A 6890-nucleotide genomic window follows, 5' to 3' on the forward strand; every position below is an offset into this window, starting at 1 on the left:
TTTTTTTTTTTTTAGACCAATCTAGCATTTAGGTATAAGGGCACCTCCAGGAACAGCTTCATTTCCAGGTTAAAACTGGTGTCTTAGAGTGATAGTCTTAAGGCTTCCTCCAGGCTCTAACAGTCCATAAGTTTGGACTTTTATATGAATTTGGATTTTATTCTACACTTTCCTTCCATTCTAATGAACACTATCTATTTGTGTCCTGGTCAGAGTGGTTGGCGGTGGTAGATAAGCACAATCTGCTTCTGGTCTCAGGCTGTGGTTCATGTCAACTAATTGTTTGCTTGAGTCTTTAGTTTCCTTCCCTTTCTTTTGTTCCAGATATGAAAAGACCAGTAATGCCTCTTGGATTGTTTCTTGCAAGCTTTTAAGACTTCAGACACTACTCACTGCACTATGATATAGAACATTATCTTTATGAACTGTGTATGCCAATTGACCTCAGTGTTCCTGAGAGAATGGCTCTTATTGACTGTAATCTTTTATTGCCAATCTTTTTATCCATAGTGCCACTAGATGAGTTCAAGTCTCTTACTGTTAGGTTAATGGTTGGGCACACACTGTTTATATCACCTCAGAACCTTAGGACAGCTCTAGAAATAGTTATGTGCTTCTAGAGGCACTTGAGTTACTTAGACAGGGGCATGAGCAACTGTGATTTGTAGCCTGAGAGAACATAGTTGATAGTCATGGGCTAGATGCTGTTTTAAAATCTACTTTCTCCACTGCTCCTCGCTGCATCTATTATTTCAAAAGTTTACTTCACTTTTTCCTACCTAAGACTTATTTTCCCACTCTTTGACCTAGGGAAAAGAAAATTAAAATTTCATTTAACACTGTTATCAATCTTGTAGATGGTTCAGTGAACCATCTCACTGGGGTTCCTCAAGTTCCCCTGTAGAAAAGGGAAGGTTTTAAATAGTCATCTTGGGAAGCAGCAGGCATGTGATTGGATCCCTATGTTTTCAGAAAGGTTCATTGACATCATACACATACAGAATGCAGACGCTGGACCTGAGCTGCTAATAAGAACATCACTACTCTATAGTTTCTCTCTGCAGCAACTCAGAAGTGAAAATGAGATTTCCCAAAGCCATGATACTTACACCCAACTGGCTCATCCTCTCTTAGGCTTGCTGTTAAATATCTAAACTCTGTTATTGAATAGCTGGCTGGATTAGGATTGTCAGTGCTCTATCATGAATGTAATATCTATTTCTCCTGTGTGTACTGAGAGTGTTGCCCTGAAGGACTCTTATGCGTTTCCTATTTTCTTTAATCATCTCAATTTTTTTTTAACCTTCAACTTGTTATTTTTATTTTCTAATCTTTAAAAATTTGATCAAAGACTACAGTTTTCAGTATGGATTTTACCTCAATACCAAAACAAAACAAAATCCACAGAACTAGACCAATAGGCAGAATTCTGATAGATGGAGAAATAATTTCATTCACAATCAACACTGATGGAAGCAATAGTCAAAACATCAGATGAAATGTTACATTCAGAAAATTTGCTGTCAAAGATTTTTTTTTAAGTGCTAGAGTAAGGATATCTATTTAAAGACTAAGGAGTGCTTGACTTAACTCATGTTACTTATAAACACATAAACATAAGAAAGCTGAACAATGAATAAAGAAAACTAAAGAGTTGATGCCTTTTAATTTTTATATTGGTAAAGCTCGTAGAATATACTATGTACTACCAAAAATCTCATATAAACCTGTCTTTCAGAGAGTACAATCAGAAAAAAAAAAACCGAAAAAAGAAAAAAAAACAAAAACAGAAAGTACAATCAGAATGCTCCAGAGGCAAAGATGGTGAAACTTAGTCTCACATATTTGGGCAATTTGTCAGGAGCTAGCAAGTCCTTGGAGAAAGATACCATGCTGAACAAAGTAGAAGAAGATGCCTAATGAGATGGACTGACGCAGCACAGTAATGGCTGGAGCATGTTAGAAATTGTAAAAATGGCACGGGATAGGGTAAGATACTGATCTGTTGTTTATAGGGTTGTCAATTTGATGACATCTAACAACAACAAAAAAGTTGAAATGAGAATATAATGAACATGGGTCTAAACTTTACCTAAACTAACTAAGTGCTAACATTCTGTCTTGGTGATTTTCATAAAGATCTAAGCTGATTATCTTGGAAAATGCTCTGCATTCTGCATTTGTTTGTTTCCCCATATTTCAATTAGGTTAATTACTTTTGGCAAGAACACCACAACAGTGTTTTGTGTTTTGTATTATATCAAATAACTAATATGCAATAATAGTTTGTTCCAGTACATTTTGATCACTAAGTTAAGATGATTTTGGGGAAATCTCTCCATTGTCAGATATCTTTTTTTCCTTTACAATTAATTGTCCTTTTCTCTTACAATTTGTGTTGCTATTTTAAGAGCATTTTCTTTCAATGAAGAAAAATATCACACATAGATACTGCACAGACAAATTCTAGCAGACACTTGAAAAGGAAAATCAAACCAATTAAAATCTATTCTACACAAAATAGTCCATAATAGAAGAAACATTGGCACTCAGGTGAGATAAGAGAGTTACTTAATGATCATTACCTTAGAGTACCTACTTACTGAATGCTATCTGGCCTCATCTAGTCCTGGCCACTGGCTGCTGCACTGGAGAAGAATGGGAAATCTCCCTTCTGTACAATTAATTGCCTCTGAAAACCTGCTGCAGGGTCAGCTATGTGTTGGTTCCAACTCTGTGGTACACAACATAGAAGAAGAGGAAATACGCAACTCATTCCATGAATCCTAAAAGAGTAGAAAACTACAGCTTTACCTCTCTTATGAACATAGATGCAAAAAGTCTTCAGATAAATACCAACAAATCAAACATATCACAACCAAAGTGAGTTAGTCCCAAAGTCACTCTAATGCTTAAAAAAAATTGGTTAACTATGATATACCAGCAGACCAAAATAGAATGACTATATGATTTTCTACTGAAAAGCCTCTGACAAAGTTTAATATGGATTCATAATAAAATCTCTAAGCTAATTAATAATATAAGGTAAGTTTCTCATTATGATAAAGTATATCTATACTGGAATCAGAGAGCTCTCTTGGCATAATCCCTAGGGAGTTGTGCTGCTAATCCAAATGTATTGCTCTCTGATGATTTAAATCCATCAGAAGTTCCCCTAGAGAAAGATGGACCCCAGAAATCTAATGAGGGGTCAGCTCTGAGTCAGTTCCAATTCAATAGCAATGAGCTTTGAGTTTATACTAGCATTTAGTTGATGGTGGAAAACAGATTGCTTTCCTCTAAAGATTGGAGACTAAGCAAGGATGTCTGCTCTCACTGTTCCTCTTCAACATGACAATAGAAAATTGAGCCACTGCAAGAAAAAGGGAAGGTGGGGAAGGACAGACTTTAAATGAAGAAATAAAACAATCTTTATTCATACATTAAATTTTTTATGTAAAAAATTCCAAAGAGTTCACATGAGAATAATAAAATACCTCAGCAGGATTTATTTCACTGGGAGCCAAGAAAGCTGAAATTGCTAACAACCTCAGTCTCTTCTCTATTGATCAAGGTACTGCCAATCGGTTCAGTGATGAGAATCTTTGTCTTCTTGATGTTGAGCTTCAATCCATATTGAAGTTCTGGATCATCTGCAGCAAACACTTCATGTCCTTCTTAGTTCCAGCAAGCACAATTTCTGCGTAACGTAAGTTGTTGATAAGTCTTCTTCCAATCCTGATGCCACATTCCTCCTCATAAATTCCAGCCTCTTGAATGATCTGTTCTGCGTACAGATTGAAGAGGTATGGTGACAGGACACATTCCTAATGCACTCCTTTCCTGATTTTGAACTATGCAGTGTTTCCTTGCTCTTTTCTGATCACTGCTTCCTAGTCCAAGTATAGATTTCATATAAGCACAATCAAGTATTCTGGGCTTCCCATTCTACTAAAGTTTAGCCACAGATTGTTGTGATCCACACAGCCAAATACCTCTGCATAGTCAATGAAACACAGTCGGCTTGCTTGGCTCCACAATCAACTTTCTTGGCATCAGCAGTCAGGAAATCAAAAGATGAATTGCAGTGGGGAAATCTGCTTTCAGACCTCTCCAAAAGTTTGGAGAGCAATGATGTCAGTGTAGAGACTAAGGTGTGCCTGAACCAGACCATGGTCTTTGCAATTATTTGCTATGCATCAGAGGGCTGAACAATGGTTAGGATTGACATAGAAACTGGGGTAATGAGAATATTTATGTCATAGTCAGTGAGACTGACTCAGAATAGGGCAGAGTTCAGAACTATTTTGTACATAAGTCACTATGAGTCACAGATGATTTGATGGCACAAACAACAAAACAGGAAGATTGCAGGATGTAAGGTCAATTTATAAAATCAATTGTTTGTCTATAAAATAGTAACAAAAAATTGAAATAAAAAATATTATTTACATTAGCACCAATAATCAACTATTTGGGTATGTTAAGTTCCATCAAGTAAAATATGACTCAGAGTGACCCTATGAAGAACAATCTGAACTCTGTCCTGTGCAATCTTTATCATCCTCAAAACATTTGAGTCCCTTTTGGCAGATACTGTATCAGCCTATTTTGTTGAGAGTATTACTATCTTTTGCTGACTCTCCACCTTTTCAAGGCCTCTACTATCAACATGTCCAAAATATGTGAGATGAAGGTTTACCATCTTTGCCTGCAAAAAGCACTCTGATTTCACTTTTTCTGAGACATATCTGTTTGGCTTTTTTGGCAGCCCATGGGATATTTAGTAATCTTCTCCAACACTACAGCTCAAATATATTTATTCTTCTCCTGTCATCCTTATCCATTGTCTAGTTCTCAGATACATAGCAGCTAATTGGAAAGACTATGGCTTGAATCAGGCTCACCTTAGTTTTTACCATGGCATTATTGCTCTTCAGGACTTTTGAGAGATCTCTGACATTATACTTTCTCAATGCTGTATGTCTCCCTATTTCCTGACTGCTGGTACCAAGAGGGTTGAGTGTGGATCAAGATAAAACCAGGTAATTTCAGTGTTCTCTTTATTTATCATCATATTGTCTATTGGCCAAGTGGTGAGAATTTTTGTTTTCTTGATATTGAGATGTAATTCATGTTGACAAGAAATAGTTACTCCAAGACATATTTGTTGTCAAACAGTTATGTCTTGGAGAAAGTGCAGCCAGAGTGCTCCTTGGAGGCAAAGATGATAAGTCTTCATCTCACATGCTTTGAGCATGTTGCTGGGAGAGTCTATTCCTTGGAGCGCCACCTGATGCTTAGAAAGGTGAAGGATAAGCAAAGGAGAGGAAGACCCTCAACCAGGTGGATTGAAACAATGGTGCCACAATGAACTCTAGAGTGTCAGGAAGTGTGATGGTGCTACAGGATAAGATAGGGTTCAGATCTTGTTGTTCATAGAGTCACGATGGATCATACTCAACTTGACAGCATCTTACAACAACAATAATTCATACTGAAAGCTGTAGTCCTTGATCCTCTACAGCAAGCACTTCATGTCCTCCTCACGTTCAGTAATCAAAGTTGTGTTATCTCCATATTGCAAGTTGTTGCTGAGCCTTTCTCAAATTCTAAAGCCACATTCTTCTTCATAAAGTCTAGCTTCTCTAACAATTTGCTCAAAATATAGTTTGAATAGGTATGGAAAAAGAATACAGAACTGACACACACCTTTCCAGATTTTAAATCATGCAGTGTTCCCTTGCTCTGTTCAGACAACAGCTTCTTGGTCTAGGTATAGATTTTGTATAAGCAGAATTAAGCATTTAAGAAGTCTCTTTCCTCTTGAGGTTAGCCATAATTTATTATCTACACAAATTCCTTTGCATAGTCAATGCAACACAGACATCCTATTGATATCCTCTGCTTTCAGCCAGGGTCTATCTGACATCAGCAATAATATTCTTGGAGCTATAGCCTCTTCTAAACCCAATTTGAATTTCTGGAAATTCTCTGTCAAGATACTGTTCTAATCATTTTTGGATGATCTTCAGTAATCTTTATCCCACATGTGACATTAATGATACTTTCCTATAATTTCTACATTCTATTGAATCAACTTTCAACTTTCTTGGGAATGGGGACACATACAGATACCTTCCAGTTAGTTGGCCAAGTACCTGTCTTCCAAATTTTCTGGCGTGAACTAGTGAGCACATTCTGAGCTGTATCTGTTATTTGGAACATGTCAATTGATATTCTATTGATGCCTGGGGCCTTATTTTTTTGCCAGTGTCTTCATTGCAACTTGAACTTATTCCTTCATCACCATTGGCTCTTTATTATATGCTACTTCCTGAAATATTTCCGTGTTGGTGAATTCTTTCTTATACAATGACATTCCCTCCATCTTTTATTTTATACTGCCTGGATTATTTAAGATCTTTCTCATATTTCCCAGTATTGCAACTTGAGGCTTGCATTTTTTCCCAGTTCTTTCAGTTTGAGAAATGTCAAAATAGTTCATCTTTTTCATTTTCCAACTCCAGCTCTTTGCACATTCCATTATACTTTGCTTTGTTTTCTCGAGCTGCCCTTTAAAATATTCTGTTCGTCTCTTTTATTCTGGCATCTCTTTTTGTTTTTGCTTCTTCCTGCTTCAGTGAAATTTTCAGTCTTCAAACATCCCTTTTGGTCTTTCTTTATGACAACCTTCTGCTTGCTTCATGATGTCATAAAAAAATTCATTTGGTCTTCTATCCTTAGTGTTCAATGCTTCAAACCTGTTCCTGACATGATTTATAAATTCAAGTGGGATAAATTCAAGATCATATTTTGGTTCTTGTGTACTTGCTTTACTTTTCTTCAACTTCAATTTAAACTTGCACATTAGTAATTGATGGTCTGTT

This window comes from Elephantulus edwardii, unplaced genomic scaffold, assembly GCF_000299155.1.
Source record: "Elephantulus edwardii isolate Elephantulus edwardi_28Jun2011 unplaced genomic scaffold, EleEdw1.0 scaffold00505, whole genome shotgun sequence".
Taxonomy (NCBI): Eukaryota; Metazoa; Chordata; class Mammalia; order Macroscelidea; family Macroscelididae; genus Elephantulus; species Elephantulus edwardii.